Source organism: Sus scrofa, chromosome 1 (assembly GCF_000003025.6).
Source record: "Sus scrofa isolate TJ Tabasco breed Duroc chromosome 1, Sscrofa11.1, whole genome shotgun sequence".
Lineage (NCBI taxonomy): Eukaryota > Metazoa > Chordata > Mammalia > Artiodactyla > Suidae > Sus > Sus scrofa.
Window position 1 is genome coordinate 93,846,310 of NC_010443.5, and position 24,326 is coordinate 93,870,635.

Genomic DNA, 24,326 nt, shown 5'->3' on the forward strand with positions numbered 1-24,326 from the left:
AACAGCTAGAAAGAAAACAACATGCTACCCCCCCAAAAAAAACTACAAAAAAACCCCAAAAACAATGGGTCGATGATAAAATCCAAGTGTAATTGGAAACATAACTTGTTTTCCTTTCCTTTCTATCTTGTTAGGGCTGCACCTGCAGCATATGGAGGTTCTCAGGCTAGGGGTTGAATCAGAGCTGTAGCTGCTGGCCTACACCATAGTCATAGCAATGTGGGATCCAAGACATGTCTGTGATCTACACTGAAGTTCATGGCAATGCTGGATCCTTAACCCACTGACCAAGGCCAGGGATCAATCTTACATCCATATGGATGCTAGTCAGATTCATTTCTGCTGAACCATGATGGGAAGTCCCCAGAAACGTAATTTTCAAAATCTACGGTATGCATCAAAAACAGTTTTAGAGGGAAAGCTTATAAAAAGCCTATCTAAAGAAGTAACAAAAATCTCAAACATAACCTACTCTCTAAAAAATTAGAAAAAGGAAAAAATGTAGCCCAAAGTCAGCAGAAAGAAATAATAAAGATCAGAACAGAAATAATATAATAGAGGACCAAAAAAAAATAGAAATGATCAATGAAAAGAAGAGCTGGTTTTTAGAAAATATAAAATCTGGAGTTCCTGTCATTTCTCAGAGGTAACAAACACAACTGGTATCCATGAGGACATGGATTCAATCCCTGGCCCTGTTCAGTGGGTTAAGGATCCAGTGTTGCCATGAACTCTGATATAGATCACAGAACTAGCTTGGATCCTGAATTGCTGTGGCTGAGTGTAGGTCAACAGCTATAGCTCCAATTTAACCCCTAGCCTGGGAACTTCCATATGCTGTGGGTATGGCCCTAAAAAGACAAAAAAAGAAAAAGAAAATATAAAATAATAAAATTTTAGCCAGGTTCAACAAGAAGATAGAGACTCAAAAGAATAAGAGATGAAAGAGAATAAGATAAAAGAATAACAACTGATATGACAGAGATACAAAAATTATTAGAATACTTAAGTTTGCCAACAAATTGGACATTCTAGGAGAAAGGGAGAAATTTTTAGACACATACAAACTTTCAAGTATGAATCATAAAGAAAAAGACAATCTGACCACACTGACTACTAGTAGTGAAACTGAATTTATAAAACAAACATGCCCAGCAAAAAAAAAAAATTCAGGCCTAGACAAATTCACAGAGGAATTCTATTAAACACATAAAGAAGAGTTAATATCTCCTTCTCAAACTATTCCATAAAAAACTGAAGATGATGGAACACCAACAAATTCCTTCTATGAGGTCACTATTGCCCTGATAGCAAAACAAGAAAAAGACACCACAAAAAAAAATTTAAAAAGAAGGAAAAACATTTACAGGCCAATATCTCTGATGAATATAGATGTAAAAGTTCTTAACAAAATATTAGCAAACTGAACATAGCAATACAAAACAAATCATTCATCTTGGTCAAGAGAGACCTATTCAATAAATACAAGGGCAGTTCAGTAATCCCCAAACAATATGATGTATCTCCTTTACCAAACAAAGGAAAAAAATCACATGATCATCACAGATGCAGAAAGAGAATTTGACAAAATTCAACATCTATTCATGATGAAAAGTCTCAGCTAAGTTGATATAAAGGAAACATATCTCAACATTTAAAGGCCATTCATGATAGACTCACAGCTAGTATCATAATCAGTTGCAAAAAGGTTAAAGTTTTCCTCTAAAATTAGGAATAAGACAAAGTGAAATTTCAGAGAAAGACAAATACTCTGTTATCATTTATAAGAGGAATATAAAAATAAAATGAATGTATATAATAAAACAGAAACAGACTCACAGATATGGAATAAAGTATTTATTTCCAGAGGGAAGAGATAAGGAGGTAAGGCAAAATAAGGGTATGAGTTTAAGAGATACAAATTACCATATATAAAATAAGTAAGCAACAAGGATATATTGTACAGCAAGGTAAATATAGCCATTATTTTGCAATAACTTTAAATTCATTATAATCCATAAAATATAGAAACATTATGTTGTACACCTAAAATTAACATACTTTTGTAAATCAATAAACTTCAATTTTTTCTTTTTTCTTTTTTTTTACATCCCCACCCATGGCATATAGAAGTTCCTGGGCTCAGTATCAAATCAGAGTGGCAGCTGAGGCCTATGCCAAAGCCATGGCAATACTGGATCCAAACCATAGCTCTGACCTATGCTATAGCTTGCAAAAACACCAGATCCTTAACCCACTGGGTGAGGGCAGGGATAAAACCCACATCCTCATGGAGACTATGTCAACTTCTTAACCCGCTGAGTCACAATAAGAACTTCACAATTTTTAAAGAGTTAAAGAATTGAATCTTTGAAATGACTAACAAAATTTTGAAAAAAGTTATTGAGAAAAAGAGAAATTATAAATGGCATAAGTAATAAGAAAAGTAACATGACTGATTTTATACATATTATAGTTAATAGGAGCTTACCATGAACAGCCTTATGCCATTAAGTTTGATATTTTGAATGAAATTAACAGATTTTGTGATGAAATAACCACTGAAAACTAACAGAAGAAACAGAAAATCATAACAGCCCAATAGCCATTAAAGAAACTACTGAAATCTTCCAAGGAAAATCCAAGACTCAGATAAATTTAATGATAAATTTTCCAAGTATTTTAGGAAAAAATTCACATAAATTCTTCCTGAGAGTAGGAAATATGCCCCAGTTTATTTTTGTATGATACAAATATAACATCGATACCAAAACCAGATAGAAATACAAGAAGAAAGATGAATTGCAGAACCCATAATCTCAGATTCAAACATCCTAAAAATAATATAAACAAAATAATTTCAGAGCTATATTAAACACTAATATATGATCATCAACTAAGATTTATTCAAGAAATACAAGGGTGTATTAGAATTTAGAATTAAAGATATTCAGACTTTAATATGAAATGGAGAATAATTATAATTCTCAGACTCATTAAAAAGACATTTAGTAAAACTAAAAAAGTAAAAAAAAAAACATTTAATTAAAATGAATTCATAATTTTAAAAAAACTTTAGTAAACTAAAAATAAGGAATTTAACTGATGAAAAACATAAAAATCCAGAGCTGACATCATATTTAATGACAAAATATTGATTGCTTTCTTCCTGAGATTGTGAATGAGACATGAATAAATATCACCCCTTGTCTTCACTATTTTAAGAATTTCTAAATATGGCGATAGAACAAGAAAAACAAAATGAAATTCATAATTATTGGAAAGAATTTTTTGAAATCAACAATTTGGACAAGGTAATTGTGCATGTAAAACATTCAAAGAAATATACAGAAAATTGTTAGAATTAATCATTGAACTTAGCAAGGTTGCTAGATATAAAAAGGAATCATATTTCTGTACATCAGCAACAAACACAAGAAAAACAAATTGAAAAAGATACAATATATCATTATAGAAAAATGTAATGTTTTCTGAATATTGTACAATATTAATAAATGAATCAAAGAAGAATTAATAAATGGATGAAATGCATTTATTGACTGACTCATTATGATAAACATGTCAGTCTCAGCCAATTAAAATATAGCTTTAGCACAATCTCAATACAAATAAGAAACAGAAAATATTTTTACAGAAGAATTAGGAGTTCTTGTTGTAGCTCAGTGGGTTAAAGACCCACTGTTTTCTCTGTGAGGAGGTGGGTTCAATCTCTGGCCTGGCTCAGCGAAATAAGGATCCAGTATTGCTATAAGCTCAGCACATGTCATAAATGTGACTCAGATCCAATGTTGCTGTGGCTGTGGCCCTAGCTGCAGCTCCAATTCAACCCCTCACCAGCAAACTTCCATATAATGCTGATGTGGCCATAAAAAAGAAAAAAAAAATGAGAGAGATAAAAATTCACAAGATGTTTTTGAATTTCAAAGCCCAAGAAAAAAATGAAGCAATCTTAAGAACAAACTGGATGAATTATATACCAATATATATTAAAATCTATTATAAAAATATATTAACTTTAAAACAGTCTTTTAATAAGTGGTGTTGGTTTGGCTATCCATATGGGAAAAATATATTTTGATCTCTACCTATATTCAAAAATCCTTTGCAATTAAACTTCCAATTTAATTTTGAGGTAAATCAATAAATTTTTAGAAGACACAGGAATACATCATTCGGATGTAAGTTTTTCTTAAAAAACAAAAATTGCTAGCCATAATGAAAAATAAAGACTAGTTATGCAACATCAAAATTTTTAAATTGATCATTAAAATACGTGACAATTATAACACAGTGAGCCACTGGTTCGAGAAGATATTCACATATATCCAACAAAGAATTTGGATTTAGTACAAAGAAAAGGATTCCACATATTGATAAGAAAAAGACAGACAATCAAATAAAGTAAAGAGGGGAAAGGCCTTAGATAAATTCTCCATAAAAGAGGACATTCAAATGACCAACAACCAATAAAAATTGTTCAACTCTATTATTTCTCAGACAAATGTGAATCAGGTTCAGTGAAATGGCTCTTATACATATACAGAATGATCAAATTGAAAAAAGGCAATTTCTGATATTTTTGAAGATAGAGAGCAATCACAAATCCCATACACAGTTGGCGGGGGAGTAAACTGGGACAAACACTTTAGAAAACTCTTTGACAACATTTGCTAAATACAAAAATGTTCTATGACACTGCAGTTAAATTACTGTGTATATGCTCAACAGAACTACAAGCATTTGCTCAACAAAAGATATGTACAGTGAAGTTCATAGTAACACTGTTTACAATAAAAAAACCTTGAAACTAACAAATGCCCTTCAATAGCAGATTACATAATTGTATTTTAGCATATTTACCTAATGTGATACTATACTGACATGAGAATAAATATGTACAACTGCAAAGTGATATATAGATAAATATCACAAGCATAATGCTGAACAAACACACACACACACACCATAGATAATATGTATAGTGTGACTCATTTTATATGACATGCAGCAAATAGGAAAAACTATGGTATCAAATTAAAGATGTTGGTTATCCTGAGAAGGACAGTGACTTGAAACAAGGTCAAGGGCCATGGTGATGTTTTCCTTGTTAATCTAGGGGCCAATATTTATGGGCTTATTCAATCTTGGAAGAATACTTATTTCTGTATCTATGTTACACTTAAAATAAAAAAAATCTTAGAAGCAACATATACAAAGGGACAAAATGACATGAACAAAGACCAACAAGAAAATGAAAAGATAGAAATTATACCCTGTGCAAGTAGAAGCATAAGAAAGTAGAATATATTTCTATACATTTATAACAGCAAAATATAACAGCAATAACAGCAATAACAGTAAAGATAAAAGGCAATAACTCATAATATTAGTTCAATTCATCAAAAACACATAACAAATATAAATAGGTATGCGCCTAATACCTGAGGCTCAAAATACATAAAACAAAACAAAAATAAGAAAGAAAATGGACATATCCATAAATACAACTAAAAACTTTAATGTGGTTCAAAGATTAAAACTATCTGAATAATGCTAGCAACTCCTTTGACAAAACTGACATATATAGAAGTGCATATCTTACAAGTGAAGAACACATATTTTTAGGACTATGTGTAACATTAACTGAGAGGGACCATAGGCTGAGCAATGGAAAATCTATCAATAAATTTCAAAATATTGTAATATACAATTTGTCCTTTGAAAACAATGAAATTAACTTATAAATTAAATAAATAAAAACTTTATATGTTGGAAATTTTTTAAAAATCAACTTCCAAATTGTCTGAGTCAAAGAAGAAATTACAATGCAAGCTTGAAAATATTTTAAATACATGAATTATATGAACTTATATAATATCAAAATTAATAAGATCTAGCTTTCCAGTATTTATAGGTATGTTTGTAGCAATATGCTAATATTATAAGAAAAGACATGTCTAGTATCAATTTTCTATGTTTATATCTTAATACATTAAAAAGACAAGCAAATTTAAACCAAAGTAAGGCAACAGGAAGAAATAAATACAAGAATGGAAATTTGTGAAATTAGTGAAAGGAAATAATTTAAAAATACAAATGTTGGTAACTTGAAGGATTTGTGTGATTGATAAATACCTAACAAGACTCATCAAATATTGGAATATTAGATTACATATTCAAAAGATCCTAAATGAAAAACCTATAAGATCATTATGATCACTTTATAATAATAACTAGTTAAATACATGAGATTAATAATAAGTCCCTTTGACTAACCTAAACTGACAGAAACATAAAGAAAATTTTATAGCCCTATATTTCATAAGGAATTGTATTCATTCTCAAATATTTAAACAAAGAAAAATGTAGGCTCTAATTATTTCACTGGCAAAAGATATTAAACATTTAAAAAAATAAATGATACCATTCTAACAAAGAATAATTTTAGAAAATGTGAAGAAAATATTTCCCATTTTATGAAGTGAAAAATGTTTTGACAAAAAATCACACACTCACAATGACAATACTAAAAGAAAATTACAATATTTTCCATAAGAATACATACAAAATTTTGGTAAAGTACCAGCAAATAGAATCTAATAATAAACCTGAAGTGGAATTTATCCCAGGAATATAAGATTTGTTTAAATTTTGAAAAAAAAAATCAATGTATTTCATCTCCATTACAGAATAAAGAAAATTTATATGACTCAATACATACAAAAAAAATCCACAATATTCAATAAGCTCTCAGTCTCAGAGGAAAAAAACTGTCCCTATTTGTATGATTAGCAGTATAAATAGTCCCAAATAATGTAGAAAAAAAATCTACTGGAAGTAGTAAATAAATATTTCTGCATCATAGGATATGAAGTCAATACACAAATGTCAATTGTAGTTTTATATGCTTAACAGCATGCAACTGGAAAATAAAGCAAATAAAACTCTGTTTCCAAAAACATCAGAAAATATACCAGGAATAAATTAAGAAAGTCAAGTTCTGTTGTGGCTAAGAACCCAACATAGTGTCCATGAGGATATGAGTTTCATCCTGGCCTGCTCAGGGGATTAAGGATTTGGTGTTGCCACAAGCTGCCATTTAGGTCACAGATGTAGCTGGAATCCAGTGTTGCTGTATTGTGGTTGTGGCTTAGGCTGGCGGCACTGATTCAACCCCTAGCCCAGGAACTTCCACATGCCACAGGAGCAGCCATAAATAAATAAATAAATAAATATGTAAATAAATAAGAAAGAAAATAAAGTCAAGTAACTTCTATAAAGGGAAAAATACAAAATATGAAAAAAGAAAACAAAATTAAAAAATTAAAAAGAAAATAAAGTCTGCTTAAAATTTAATCCTCAGGAGTTCCCATCGTGGCGCAGTAGTTAACGAATCCGACTAGGAACCATGAGGTTGCGGGTTCGTCCCTGCCCTTGCTCAGTGGGTTAATGATTCGGCGTTGCCGTGAGCTGTGGTGTAGGTTGCAGACGCGGCTCGGATCCCGCGTTGCTGTGGCTCTGGCGTAGGCCAGTGGCTACAGCTCCGATTCGACCCCTAGCCTGGGAACCTCCATATGCCGCAGGAGCGGCCCAAAGAAATAGCAAAAAGACAAAAAAAAAAAAATTTAATCCTCAACATATACTACTTTGGGGAAAAAAGTGAAATAATGCTTTTCTAGCCAGTTTAAAACAGTGGACAACAACCCACACAGAGAGCCCTTAAACTAAGAATATTCATTTTAAATTATTATTTCCTGTGAAAAGTATATCAAAGCATAAGCCCTGTTCAATTTAAAATATGCAGAAATATGACAAAAGGTAAATAAAGTTAAAATGTTGAAAAATACATTGTATAGCAAGAGGTTGTTAAAGTACCTATTTGACATAGTTGAAGTAACAGAGTATGAGGAGGTAAGATAAAGAGGGAACAGGAGACAATGGCAGTAAGTCCTTAGCTCCTGAACTGATATTTGGCTGCATCATTTCCCATAGTTGAAGTCTTTTTAAAAAGTTGTATCAAGTAGAGTCCTTATCACTTGAAGTGATAGAAAAATATTTATTATCAGAAGTTTGGACCTGATCTTTTGCAATTCATGGAGTATTTACTTAAATTTGTAAAATGAGGATTGCCATACCTACACTAAAAATGCCTGGGGGAATTAGAAACAATGTGAGAAAACTATTATTATTTAACTCACTATATAACATCTATATTCAGCCCAAATTAGACAAATTTGTGCTTATTTCTTTCAGCAAATAAGGGGAAAAGAGGTAGATACTGAATCCTTGGAAATGATTTTAAATTATTTTTGTTGAATTGAGTCTCAAGGTATTTTATTTTTGTTGGCTTTGGGATGAAATCTAATTGTGGTTTAGATGACCATACAAGTTACTTAAAAACCACCATGGAGTTTCTAGTGAAAAACATTAAAGTTTGACTCTTATACACAGAATATACCTTTTTAGGGTATAAAATTCTCCCTAGGGGAAAAAAGTATAGTCTTGGAAATGTACAAGATGAATTAGAGAATTTTCATGCATCAAGTGATGCAAAGGAAAAGAAGTGAGAAATAGATGTGTGGGAAGATGAAGATCTGGATTCCATTTAGCAATGTAGAATTCCATGCTCAAATTCTTAAATTTGACTATACGCCAGATTAAAGCAAATGCCCAATTCCCTGCCTCCACAGCTCTATCAGTTATTTTGGGTGCTTTTAATGAGAAATTTTAAGCATAATCTGAGGTGCTATTTCAGTAGATGAAATAGTCAATCTAATATTTCCAGAAGTGACAATATTTTTAAGAGCATCAGTAATACGAAATACTAAATACTTAGAACGCAGAGCTCTAGTCCATCATGTTCAACCACACATTGGATGTGCCCATTGAACTTAAAATCTGTTGAAGAAGATCTTCTGCAATGCTTGAACTACCATTGCATTTTTCCATAGGACATCAAAAATGCCTGGATATGACCCTAGATACTATGATGTGCAATGATAGAGATCAATTCCTCCAATATCATCCTGCCTCTTCCACAGAATCTTTTATGCTAGACAAAATCTTATATATCTTTCATGCCACCCATACAGTAATCTTTTCTCCAACATTCTTGAGAATGATCCTCTGCTTTTGGCTTAAATGCCTTTAGCGACAGGCTATTTGTTTATATGACCATCAGATTTTTTTTTCCTTGGTTAGACTGCTCTACTTATTGAAAAGTTATTCTTGAAATTGTAGCAAAACAGGCTCCCTGTAATTTCTGCCCACCCTTCCTTGTCCTGTTTTTCAGAATGAATGGAGAATTAATAAGCTCTCGCCCCAGGCACACTGACTCTTGCAGTTGACTGTTTAGTGTAGGGGCTGTGAAGCTCTGTAGTTAGTTTGAAAACTTATATTCAATTCTCTGATCTCAGTTGTTACTTCCCAATGCCAAATGACTTATCTCTGTAAGGCTCAGAAGTGTCATGGAGATAAAGATATGCATACTACATTTTCCCTCAATTTTTGCAAGGGTTATATTGAGAAAATCTGAGTGATGCATTATTTCAACTTAAATACACACTATAAACATGACATTTTGTTAATGAGTCTCAATTCATATCAAATAGTCCACTTTTGAATTTTCTCCTGGAGAACTCAGCTTCCATTATTCTCATTTATTATAACACTTTAATGCAACATTACAATGCTAAAATCAACTCCTCCCTAATTGCCACTGCCCTTTTAATACAGTTGGTTGTCTTTTCCTATAGAGAACATGGAGAGCTAAGTTTTATCAAACCAAGTGAGAAATTGAAGTCCTTCTCACTTTATTTTTTTTTTACTTACATAAACACAAGTGTTAGAATATTGTACTTTCCTTATTCCTAATCCTTATTAAAGATTATTTTAATATAAATGAGTTCATAATACTAGGGTGTGAAATTTAGGCAAAGTAACAATTTCCCAGAATTAGAAGTATATCTGATTAGTGATTATTTTCTATAAATTTCTCTGAAATTGTTTCTAATGAGTCATGCCAATATCCTAAACATAGAAATGTCAGCTTAAGCAACAGGCTAAGCTGCAGTTTATAAGTCAAATGATTTTCTTTATAGTAAATGATTCAGGAGAGTAACTTAATCAAATCTACTTAAAACATATGTGGCTTTGTTCATCATTTCCAGAATAATAGTTTTCATACATAAACTATTACAATTAGGTGTAAACGTCTCTTTCTAAGGGACATTTACCACAATTACTGAAGAAGGTGAAACTTTCAGATGTATGATATATGTAGATGAAAATTTTAAGCATTTATTTTGAATGTATTATAATGAGTAGATTGCTAATGTTGAGGATAAGACAAGGGAAAATATTAATAAAGAGAGTGAGAAAAACATAAAACAAAATAAGCCCATTTAAATTCTTTATATAAACACAGTTATATGGCCACAGATTTGCAAGGTAAGATAGGAAATGTACCCAGGAAAACTCAGTAGAAAATGAATATTATTGGAAAATGGAAATTAATTTTTGCCATATTTTATTACATAGGGAGAGTGAAACAATATTAACTAACATTTATTAAGTGTTCATGTTCCCAAACTCTTTCTCCATCTATTATCTAACAATAACCTAAGAATTAAGAACTAGTATTCTTCTCACTTTATAAATCAGGAACTAAGACAAAGAATTAAAATCTACTTCAAAGTAATAGACTTATTAAAATGCAAAATAATTTAAAACTTGGGTCTGCCTCATTCCAAGGATGAGGGAAGTATCCCCATAGCACTGCTTTCTCTGAGCATGTAGAAGAATAAAAACCAAAACCAACATTCCCAACAGGATGTCTCTGTTAACTTGGGAAATATTCCTTTCCAATCAAGTAGCTTATAAACTGTCCTGTTAAGCAGAAGACAAATTCTAAAATAGGAACAACTTAGAACTTTCAGGAAAGAGAATCTATGTGAGAGAGAATGATGGACAGATACACAAATGCGCAACTCTGGAGAGAAGGAAGAGAGAAATTAGTGAGGGATAAAGGTAAGAGAGGTAAAATAATGAAGAAAGGCCCAAGAAAAAAAGAAGAGATTCAAAAAATTAAAAGGAATGAATGAGTATAGAAGAGAGGAAAGGAAGCAGAGGGGAAAAAATATTTGTAGCACCTTGCTTTTTAAGGATAGTTGCCTTCAGTTAATTCTCTGTAACTATCCAAATAGCTAGAAATATTGTTCCTCTATAGGTTATGCATGACTTTACATAGACATAAAAGAGCTTAAAATTGAAATTATGTGATCCATTTAGAACAGAAATTTCAATCATTTAAATTCTTATGAAAAGTAACTGCTCCTCTGTCTTATGTGTGCTTAGGTGTGCTAGGTCTGACATGGCAATCAAACAGGAAGATCAAAAATATGCAGTGGAGAGTGTGAGGAGAAAGAATGAAAGAGATAGAGAAATTACATTTTTATTTCATGTAAAATCTGTAATAATTTCTATAATCTAAAAGCTTTTAGGTTCAACTTTTGTATGATATTGGAATTTGCACTGACACCTGTAAAGAAAAAGAAGCTACACATTCTTCTTCATGGTAATGGCTGGATGTAGACTAAAGCCCTCAGACAATTTCTGCATTTCTGGTGCTCAGGACTTGGGTAAATTAGTCACAACATCTTAGATGTTTAGAATAACTACAGTCAACTATAATACAAAGTAAGAGTAGTCTGAGGGCTGCAAAAACTCCTTGATAATAGTTATATGTATCCAGAAATAGTTAAGGGAGTTAGTGAAAAAGGACAATTAGTATTGGTTAGCTAACTTAACTTCAATAAATCAGAAATAGGGTGGATTTGTATTTCAACAAGTGAGAGTCGTTTTAAGGCTTACTATTAAGGAACGATCAAGGAAAACTTATAAGCACCTACTTAATTGATGTTTTTCTTAGAATGGTAGGGATGAGCAGTTTAAATGAGATTCATATTCAGATCCTAATTAAATGAAATAAAAATCACAGCCTACCAACACTTCATTGAAGGTGATACATTAAACACCAGTGTCTTAGTATGTTTAGACTGCTATGACAAAATATCATAGACTAGGGTGGCTTATAAACATCGGAAATATATTTGTAACAGTTTTGGAGGCTGGATCTGAGTTTAGGATTCCAGCATGGGTAGGTTAAGGTCCTCTTCCTAAAGTAACAGTCTTTTTGTTATATATACAAATGGCAGATGGGAGCTCTGTGGTAACTAAAGACAGTTTCTGCTTTTCTGGTGCTCAGGCCTTGGGTAAATTGGTTGCAACATCTTAGGTGTTTAGAACGATTACAGCCAACAGTAATACACAGTATTATAAGGCAGTAATCTCATTTACGAGGGCTCTGTCCTCATTACCTAAACACCTCTTTGGGAGCCTTCCCTTTTAAAAGTGGTCTCAACTTTTAAAACCATTACATCGAGTATTGGGATTCTAACACATACATTTTAGGGGGACACGAATATTCAGACTATAGCAAAAGTTTTTAATGTTTAAATAAGCCTGAGAATATAATGGTCAATGAGATGGACACGGTTACCCTGGCAAAATACTTCCAGTATTGCAAAACTATTGTATATGAAGTCCATGCTTAATTCCCTCGCAAAAAAGGGCAGAGGAAGAAGATTGAAACTGCCTAGGAATCTGGACATTTTCCTGAAAATCTGCCAGCACATGCCTAGCCTGATTTGAGTGCCTACTCTGGCATTGCTTGCTCCATGACATAACTCCACATTAGGGCAAATATGGTCATTGCCAAGGGAAGTGCACAGTTGTTAGGGATTGAGCTGGCTTGAAATCAGCATGGGATTGAAACAAGTGAAAGCATCCATTGCTATTGCTTATGGAAGTGGCAGAAAAGAAGTCTGGAACTGTGGCTAGTGTTAGGATCACCATACCTAGACCCATGCTGAGTGATGGGGCAAGCTCAGCCCTTGCACACAAACTAAAAGGAATGAGGGAAGCTATTGCTATTGCTTATAGGGGCAGCAAATTAGAAGCAGTCCAGGACTCTAGCTGGCTGTAGGACTGCCAAAGCCCTGGCCCACACCAAGCACATGGTCCAGCCACTCTTGTTCTAGCACTACTCCCCTTTGGGCTGAGGGTGTTGATGCCAAGAGAAAAGAGTACCACACTTAGAGATAATGGAGCCAGCTTGAACCTGACTAATCAGGGCTTCTGCTCCACATTGGGAAACACAACAATCCCCAGTAAAGTAGTAGTAACTCCTGAGCAGAGAAGTCCTGGCTCACACCTGGCTCTGGCTCTAGTTCATGAATGCATAGCCCTACCAGCTATAAATGTGATGGCTACAGCACATCCTGGACAAATATATGACTTGTGCTCACATAAGATCCAGATCTCCCATCAAAGTCTTTGGGCACATGCAGAAAATCCTACAAAATGGCATCCCTTCAAGACTGGAATAGAAAACTGTTTCACTAATTTTATAGAGACATAGAAAATTAAGCAAAATTAGAAGATGGGGATTTGTTTCAAATGAAATAACAAGAGAAAAACCTCTGAAAAAAACAATAGTGAAATAGATAAAGTATATCAGATAGAATTCAAAGCACTAGTTATAAGAATGCTGAATAAACTAGAAAAAATAATAGATGAATGCAGAGAAAATTTTTCAAGGAACTGGAAAAGATAAAAATGAGCCAGTCAGACTCAAGGATATAATGACTGAAATGAAACCCTAGAAGATACAGAAGAACACATAAACATTTGGAAGATAGATTAATGGAAATCACCTAATCAAAACAAAAAAATGAGAACAGTTTAAGGAACCTCTGTGAAAACAAGTATACCAATACTCTCATTAAAAAAGAGAGAAACATTTTGATGAAATTATAACCAAAAATTTGCCAAACCTATAAAAGGAAACAGAATTCAGGCTCAGAAAGAACAGAGAGTCCCAAACAAAATGAACTTAAACAGAGACATGCCATAATTAAAATGGCAAAATTTAAAGATAAAGAGATTACATTAAAGGGAGCAAGAGGAAAACAAATACTCATATACAAGAAAACACCTTAAGGCTATCAGCTAATTTTTTGGCAGAAAATTTTCAGGCTGGAAGGGAGTGCCATGATATTTAAATTGCTGAAATAAAAAAAAACAATCTAGAATACTATGCTCAGAAAAGTTATAATTTAGAATCTAATGTTAGATAATATCTTAGACAAGCAAACACTAAAAATGTTCATCAATACAAAGTTCATCATAAAAGAAATGTTAAATACACTTCTCTAAGTGGAAAAGAAAAGACTATAACAAGAATTTAATACCTATATGAGATGAAAAATCCAACTAGACATATATATTAAAGAATGTGGATTAAAACATCTAAATACTCTAGGATAAAGAATAAAACACAAAGCTAAACTAACTATAACTACAATAAACAGTGAAGGGAAAGACATGAAGGTGTAAAATATGACACCAAAAACTCAAAACATGGGGTAATCTTTTCAACTTTCCTCTATATTTTCTATTATATTCTTTATCTCTATCTCATTTATTTCTGCTCTGAACTTTATACTGAATTGGGTTTTGTTTGTTCCTCTTTAGTTGCTTTAGGTGAAAAGTTAGGATATTTATTTGAGATTTTTCTTGTTTCCTGAGTTAAGCTTATGTTGCCATAAACTTCCCTAGCTTTTATTGCTATAAACTTCCCTCTTAGAACTGCTTTGGCTGAATCCCTTAGATTTTTGGACCATCATATTTTTTCATTTGGCACTAGGTATTTTTTTATTTCCTCTTTGATTTCCCTATTAATCCATGGTTGCTTAGTGGCATGTTATTTAGTTTTCAATGTTTGTGTTTTTTCAGGGAGTTGTTTATAGTTGATTTCTACTCTTGCAACATTTTGTCAGAAAAGATAATGATTTTGAATATTCTTAAATTTACCAAGTCTTGGTTTATGGTGCAGCAGTGACCTATCCTTGAGAATGTTCCATGTGCACTTGAGAAGAATGTGTATTTAATGATATATTAAAAGTATCATAGATCATGGATAAGTGAGATTTATCCCAGCAAGGAAAGTTTTCTTTCAAAGCAATCAGTATTATATACCACATAAACAAATTGAAGAATAAAAACCATTTGATCATTTTGGTAATGCATACAAATGTTTTGATAAAATCTGAAATCCATTTATGATTAAAAAATCACCCTCCAGAAAAGAGGCATAGAGGGAACCTACCTAAAAATAATAAAGTTCATATATGTCAAACCCACAACTAACATTATTCTCAGTGGGAAAAAATCTAAAAGGATTTCCACTAAGATCAGGAAAACAAAGATGACCACACTCACCACTGTTATTCAGCATAGCTTTGGAAGCCCTAGTTGTGGCAATCAGAGAAGTAAAAGAATTAAATGGTATCTAAATTGGAAAATAATATATAAAACCATCACTATTTGCATATAACATATTATACATAGAAAATCCTAAAGAGGCTACCAGTTAACCACTAGCACTCATCAATGAATTTGGCAAATTGGCAAGATACAAAATTAATACACACATTATTATTATTATTATTGTTATCTTTTCCAGGGCTGCACCGATGGCATATAGAGGTTCCCAGGCCAGGGATCTAATCAGAGCTGTGGCTGCTGGCTGTCACCACCACCATAGCAAAATGGGATACAAGCTGCATCTGCAGCATACACCACAGCTCATGGCAATGCCAGATCCTTAACCCACTGAGTGAGGCCAGGGATTGAACCTGCAACCTCATGGTTCCTGGTCAGATTCGTTAACCACTGAACCATGACAGGAACTTCAATACACACACACTACTGCATTTCTATATGTGAACAATAAAAGATCAGAAAGAGAAGATAGGGAAACAATCTCATTTACCATTACATCAAAAAGAATATAATATCTAGGAATAAACAAACTTAAAGAGGCAAAAGTTCTGTTCTCTGTAAAGTATCACATGCTAATAAAAGAAAACAAAGAAGATACAAACAAATGGAAAGACATACCATGTTCTTGGATTGGGAGGATCAATATTGTACAAATGACTATTTGACACTATTCAAGGCAGTCTACAGATCTGATGCAATCACTATCAAATTACCAATGACATTTTTCAAAGAACTAGAACAAAAAATTTTTAATTGCCGTGGAAACTCAACAGCAGGAAAAAAAAAAAGAATGTGCTTAAAATCCAAAAAAAAAAAAAAAAAAAAAAAAAAAAAAAAAGACACCAAATAGTCAAAGCGACACTGAAAAAGAAAAACAGAAATGGAGTCACCGACTCCCTGAGTTCAGAAAAAACTACAAAGCTACAGTTACCAAAATATGGTACTGGCACAAAAACAGAAATATAGATCAATGGAACAGGACAGAGAGCCCAGAAATAATCCCAAGCACCTATGGTCAACTAGCCTATGACAAAGGAGACAAGAATATACAGTGGAAGAAAGATAGTTTCTTCAGTATGTGAGGCTGAGAAAACTGGACCTCTACATATAAAATAATGAAATTAGAACATTCTCAAACACCACACACAAAATAAAATAGAATAAAGACCTAAATGTAAAACAAGATACTATAAAACTCTTAGAGGAAAACAGGAAGAAGACTCTGACATAAACTGCAGCAATATCTTCTCAGATCCACCTCCTACAGTAATAAAAATCAAAAGCAAAAATTTTATAATGAGACCAAATTAAAAGCTTTTGCACAGCAAAGGGAATCACAAACAAAATGAAAAGAAAACACACAGAATGGGAGAAAATATTTGCTAACGAAGTAACCAAGGAATTAATCTCCAAAATATAGAAAAAGCACAGGCAGCTCAATATTTTAGAAAATGCCCCATCAAAAATGGGCAGATGATCTAAACAGACACTTCTCCAAAGATACACAGATGACAAAAAAAAGAAAGAAAATAAAATACACTTAACAGCACTAACTATTAAAAAAATGCAAATCAAAACTGCAAGAGGGTATCACCTCACGCTGGTCAGAAAGGTCATCAACAAGAATAAATGCTGGAGAGGGTGTGGAAAAAAGGGAACACTCCTACATTGTTGGGAAAGCACATTGGTAGAACCACTATGAAGAACAATATGGAGGTTCCTTAGAAAGGTAAATATAGAACTACCACACAATCTAGCAATCCTATTCCTGTGCATATACCCAGAGAAAACCATAATTCCAAATATACATGCACACCAGTGTTCATTTCAGTGCTATTCACAATAGTCAATACATTGAAGTAGTCTAAATGTCCATCAACAGGGGAATGGATGAATATGTGGTACATATATACAATGGAACTTTATATGCAGCCATAAAAAGAATGGCAGTAACATGGATGAAACTAGAGATTATACTAAGTGAAGTAAGACAGTAAAATACAAATACCATATATTATCACTTATATATGGAAACTAAAACAATGATACTAATGGACTTATTTATAGAATAGAAACAGACTCACAAATTTTAGAAATACTTATGTTTACTAAAAGGGACAGGTGGGTGGGAGGGATGGATTGGGGGTTTGGGACTGGCATATGCACACTATTGTATATCGATTGGATCAACAATGGGGACCTGCTGTATAGCACAGGGAAGTCTACCGGATATTCTGTAATAATCTATACAACAAAGAATCTGAAAAAAAAGGACATGTATATATGCATAACTGAATCACTCTGTTGTACAGCAGAAATTATTACAACATTGTAAATCAAATACACATCGAAAAATTTTAAATGGAAACAAAAGTAAATGCATAATAAATATCTCTACCAAAAAGCAATTACAATTTTGATTCTCTAAGTACCCCAGAGGTAACAGATATTATGTAAATATGATTTTTAAATATCTAATTAATAGAGCATTAAAAATCACCTTGTGTAATAAAAGGGCATGTAACTATAACTAGTGCCCCAAATGTAAGCAAAATAATACAAAGCTAGGTAGATGTCTTTTTTAACAGAAAGAAATTAATTTATAGATTGATTAAAATAATTATGGTTAAGTCTGTCCACAGCCCAAATAAAACCAAGATCTAATAGAATACTGCAGAAAACAGTACTTATTAAAATAAAGCTCAAGGGCAAAACATTCATCAAAATATTGGCCCTGATATGTTTTTTGAGCCCTACCTTTCCAAATCATTGGAGACTGATGTGGGGTCTCCAACATATTGCTATATTGATATGACCTAATTTTATGTAATGCAGGCCCAGAGAAAGAAGAGAAATGTCTATAATAGCATAGGAAAAGAAAATCAATTGACTCCTAGTGATTCTGTGTTATTTAAAGACCCATTGAGCCAAAGCCCTAGAGATAGATGAAATATTAGCTCTTCCTCATTCAACATTTAGAAAGCATTTACTTAAGTGAACATTTGTCCATTTGTCTATTAACATCCAAATTTCAAAAAATCTCAGCGGGTTGATGATAAATTAGAAAAGATAAATAATCCACTCCTATTCTTAGCAAAAGCATCTCAACAACAACAGCAAATTGCTATTGACTACAGAATTTACTAATTAAAATCAAAATATAAAGCCTTGTATATTTGAAATTTAATGTTGAAGTGGATAATGGAATACACCTTACACGTGCAAAAATATTTATAACTTCCAAGAAAAATGTTGTTGGGCTAAATGTATAATTAAGCACAGCTTTTCAAAAAATAGAACACACCACTTTTCTTCTTAGCTTTTAAGGAATTATTTTTCTTTATGTCTTCATATAAAAAATGTACTTCCTGTGCTTTAATTTTCTGGGCGGGGGGAAAGTCCAGTTTGAAGTAATTTGGACTCCATATTCAAGAGGAGTGTGCTTACTGTAGAGAACTTTCCACAATGTGCATGGTCAAACTAAATATTTAATTTTATTACCTAAAAGTTTTAACATTTTCATGTGGTTGTCATGAAACATATTTGAAGAATTTAAATCAAGAAAAATATTTAGAATCAAAACTTCAAGAAAGTATAATTAAATCTCCTATGAACATATGATATATACTGAGTCTTACTAACTTTGGTAGAAATTTTGGAAAATGTTTTCTGCCTCTTTCCTTAAAAGACTTAAATATTTCAGGACCAAAAGAAACCTTAAAATTATTTTTTTAACAAAAGAAAAGTTGAGAGTCACAGAGTTGCAGACATCCATAAGATCACTTGGCTACCCTTTTGGGCTTGAGTCCAGGCCTTCTGATTTTCTGGCCAAAGAATTTCCACTAAAACATAACTTTACTTCTACCATCCTTTAACCATGTTTATTATTTTATTTTAGTATACTAGGTGTATGTATATGCATGTTGTATAGTATGTGTGCATATAAACACTAGTGTTTTCAGATCATAGATGGATTTTACAAGTATTACCATGTATCACTTAATTCCTCCTGCTGGCAATCCAAATATTGTGACTTTTGGCTTAGGGTGCTTTTAAGCCCAGAAATTTACCTTCCTCATTAGATTAAACTAGAAAGCACTGAAAAGAAAATGTTTCACAATCAATCAAGAAGTCAATAATGGGAGTTCCCATGGTGGTGCAGCAGAAACAAATCCAACTAGGAAACACAAGGTTGCAGGTTTGATCCCTGGCCTCACTCAGTGGGTTAAGGGTCTGGCATTGCCATGAGCTGTGGTGTAGGTGGAAGATGTGGCTCAGATCTGGCATTGCTGTGGCTGTGGCGTGGGCCAGCAGCTACATCTCTGATTAGACCCCTAGCCTGGGAACCTCCATATGCCACAGGTGCAGTCCTAGAAAGACAAATGACAAAAAAAAAAAAAAAAAAGTCAATAATGAATAACTTTGAGCTTACAAAATGCTTTTCTTCCATCAAGATGGCCTGAAAGTAGAGGGAGAAATACTTATCTTTAAAAAGAAAAAGAAAAGAACAAACTAAATCCTTAGAAAATTTCTCATGAAAATTCACAGTAGGAGTGTTTTGTTGTCTACAGCCTCTCTTTTTTGAACACTTTCTATAAGTAACATTGTCTTCAGATACCTCTGTTCTTAAGAACTCTACTTCCTTACAAAATTTGGGGGAAGTAATTTGCTTCTTGGACAGGAAAACACAATATGAGTCTGATATATTATTTTCTGTGAAAGTAAAGAGTCATGTAAAGTATGGGTCTATTGGTAGAAAGGATGTAGAAATTAACTTACAATGACACTCCCTAGCAAAAGATGGGACAATAAATATAATAATAATTATTATTATTTAAAATTCATCAAAATAATAACAAAAATAACAAAAACTCCAATGAATTGAAGCACTTCAAAAATGAAAAATATATGAATTCCACAAATAGAAAAAAAGCATATTGGTCAATATTAAGGTTTGCTCAGGCACTACCTCATTATTCTGAAAAAAAATTTTAAAAAGAAAATACGCATGCACCTTGTATAGGCTTTATTTCACTACAACAAAAGAGGGTTGTAGGGCAACCTTTTCTTTGAAGTAGAAATATCACTTATATTTGAAGGACTGATAAACCATTTTATCATACTTAGTAAAACAATGGATCCATATCATAATCATGAAATGCTACTAAACCCTTTGGATAAAAATTTGATTGGGAACTTCATGAAAAGGGACTGTACATATATCACTTCAACTTCTTGATCAATCTTAATATGACTTTCTGACATTTTATTTTTATTGATACAGTGAAATAGGAAGCACACAGTACCACTGAAGTCTTTTTCTTGCTGGAAAAACAACATAAAACCTAATTAAGACTTCAGAGTCAACTACCTATTTTCAGGAAAAAAAATAGAGACTAGAAAAACCTGTTAAACAATATTACAAGGATAGAGATAGTAAAATATAATATGGAATATCTTACAGGACAGATAATCAAAAATTTTAAATAAATGAATAGCATTAAAAGTAGAAGAATAAAGAAGAGAGCCTGCATTAGCCCACTGCAGATTAAAAGGTACCTCAGAAGCTCTCAGGTAATTGCAAAATGTAAAATTAATTTGGTTCAAAATTCAAAGATATTTTCATGAAAATTGGGGGAGATTTAACACAGATTTTTGTTGGGTAATTTTAAGATATTATCCTTAAATATCTTTATACTATTGATCAAGAAAATGTATTCAAGTTGCAGTTCTTAAAATGTCTTATCTGGGGATCAAAATGGCAGAATAGGCATATGCCTAGATCGCCTCCCCCTGTGAACACATCAAAAGAACAACTACATACATATAAAGCAACTATCACTAAGAATAAACTGAAGACTAGCAGAACAACACTTCTACAACTAAAGGTGTAAGGAAAGAACAACATGGAATCTGGAGGACAGGACAAACTACCTAGTCAAGACTCATTTCTCTAGTGAGTGACCCAAAAGGGGAAGGCAATATCACAGGCTTGTGGGTTTTCCCTAAAGAGAAAGGTGTTAAACTCCCATATTAGCCACCCCAGTCTTGGGGTATAGCACAGGGAAGACAAACCTCCTTAGCAGCTTTGAAAACCAGAGGAGCTTACTGGAAAGCCATAAGAAACTGAGAATTTTCTCTTGAAGAGCACACACAAAGAGACTCAGTCGATCCTAGTTCCAACTTAGAAGTATCAGATTGAAAAATGTCTGTTTTTCTGGCTGGCCTACCAGAACCACCCCAGCATGCACCCCAGCCTCCACTGGACTCCTGTTCTTGCACTTCTCCTTGTTAAGGTGGATACTGTTGTTGAAAGAGGACATGTGAATAACAAAGTAGTGGAGCCTATGAGGGCCCCAGCCCTGCCTATAGCCAGAGTGGAGACCTGGAACCAGTTCAGAAACAGGGCTCTAATTACTTGCGTTTGACCATACCACAAACAAGGCAGGAAGAGGGGAAGCTAACTTTTTCAGGGCTCCAGATCCAACCCCTCAGGCACCAGTACCACCTCTCAATAAGCTAGCAACCATTGAGCCTAACAGAAGCCCCAGCACATACATAACTCCAGCTGTAGCCATTCCAATTCAAGCCCTAACGCCCACCAAGGAGGCTACTGCCAGTATTCTCTGGAAGAAGATAAAACCTGTGCTCATATCTGGTAAAACTTTCCCATCAAAGCCCTAGACACATGTAAATAGGGGTTTTTCCCACTCAAGGTTACGCACTTAAGACCAGGATAGTTAACTGACTTGCCTAATTTCATAGAGACAGATTCAAACAAAATGAGAAGACAGAAGAATATATTTCAAATGAAAGACCAGGATAGATCTTTGAAAAATTCCTAAAGAAATGGAGATAAATAGTATACCTGATAAAAGTTCAAAGCAACGATAATTAAAATGCTAATTGAGGCTGTGTTGTTTTATTCCCTACTCCATCTGACGCTGATCTCTCTTCTCCTCTGCCATCCAGGCTCGGGAACCCTGCGTCCTCTGAGCTCCTTCTGCTTCTTGTAAGCCAAGATGGGTGCGTACAAGTACATCCAGGAGCTATGGAAGAAGAAGCAGTCCCACCTCATGGGCTTTCTCCTCTGGGTGTGCTGCTGGCAGTACCGCCAGCTCTCTGCTCTCCACAGGGCCCCCCGCCCCACCCAGCCTGATAAGGCACACAGGCTGGGATACAAGGCCAATCAAGATTATGTCATATATCAGACTCTTGTGTGCCGCATTCGCCGCAAACACCCAGTTCCTAAGGGTGCCACCTATGGCAAGCCTCTCCACCATGGTGTCAACAAGCTAAAGTTTTCTCTCTGTTGCCGAGGAACAAGCTGGATGCCACTGTGGGTCTCTGAGAGTCTTGAATTCTTACTGGGTTGGTGAAGATTCTACATACAAATTCTTTGAGGTTGTCTTCATTGATCCATTCCATAAAGCTATCAGAAGAAATCCTGACACCCAGTGGATCACCAAACCAGTCCACAAGCATAGGGAGATGCAAAGGCTGAATTCTGCAGGCAGAAAGAGCCTTGGAAAGGGCCACAAGTTCCACCACACTATTGGTGGTTCCCGCCCTGCAGGTTGGAGAAGGCTCAATACTCTCCAGATCCACTGTTACTGCTAATAAGTAATGTTTGTAAAATTCTTACCTAATGAACAATTTAGGACATTCATGCCTGCTTAAAAGTGTTTTTTAATTTGTTAAAACTAGTTGTCTGCAGATTGTTTCACTGAATGCATCGTCAAATTTTGAAAGTTAAAGTGAAGTAATGTTTGAACATCTTAAGTGATGGTGTATCTTGTTTCTAATAAGGGAAATGCCTTGCTTTTATTAGGGAGTTGATATGTCTGTTTAAAATGCTGTTTGGAACAATAGGTGTAAAATTCTGTAAAAGAGGCAGAAACTAGTCATGTAGATTTGTTTGTGCATGTGATGAAACCTACAGCTTTATTGGGGGTGATGCAATTCTCTGTTGGTTTACTCTAAAATTGGCTGATTTATGGGGTTTGGCAAGGACAAACTGTAAATTTTGAATTATCCTTTAAAATGTGAAGGATTTCCTGATCCTTTATCATGATCATATGTAGAAAAATAATGAAAGTTGAGTGGATACCACGTTTTTAGGCTTGATATAATCTGTTTATATAACTGCTGCTTCAAAAGGGAGAAATGTAAAAGAATGCCACCATTTTTAAGAGAATTGAATAAACCTGCTGCAAGAGGATTCTCTTAAAAATGAAAGGAATCCTGGTAAACCTAAATTAAATTGCCTTGGCCTCCCTGGTAACCATTGAAGTTCACATAAAAGGTGGGATTTGTGGTTTAATCCCATGACTCCGATATGTAGAATACTGAAAAGTAGTCATGGTATTTACACTGATATACATTGAAACTGATGGAAATTGAACATTAAATGAGATTTGGGTTACTAGCCTTAAGATTTGTAAGCTAGTAATGCTAGGGAGGATTGGGAAATTGGTGTCCATGAGATATCTTTCGTGTGGGAGGATAAGAAAAAACTTAGATCAAAGTTTTAAATGTTTTATCTGTAGTATTAGTTTGTGACTATTATGAACTCTCTCTAAGCCACCTTGGGGGGGAATAACTGCTAAATCTAATCTAATCAGTGTTAAAGTATTCTTTGATAAAGCCACTTTATCCATTCCCAAAAGGCTACTGAGAAAATTCATGTAGTTGATGTCAATACAAGTTCATGTTTTCCAATCTAAAAAAAAAATTGCTAATTGAATTCAGGAAAGAATAGGTGAACACAGTGAATACTTCAATGAAGAATTAGAAAATATGAAAAATGAACTAATCATACCTGAAGAATATGATAACTAAAATTAAAAAAATTCATTATAACAAATTAACAGCAGATAAGGTGATATAGAAGAAGACAT

At 33.5% G+C, this 24,326-nt stretch overlaps 1 pseudogene; it reads left to right on the forward strand.

Annotated features, from left to right (window-relative positions):
• Positions 22,449 to 23,046, forward strand: LOC110259476 (annotated as a pseudogene).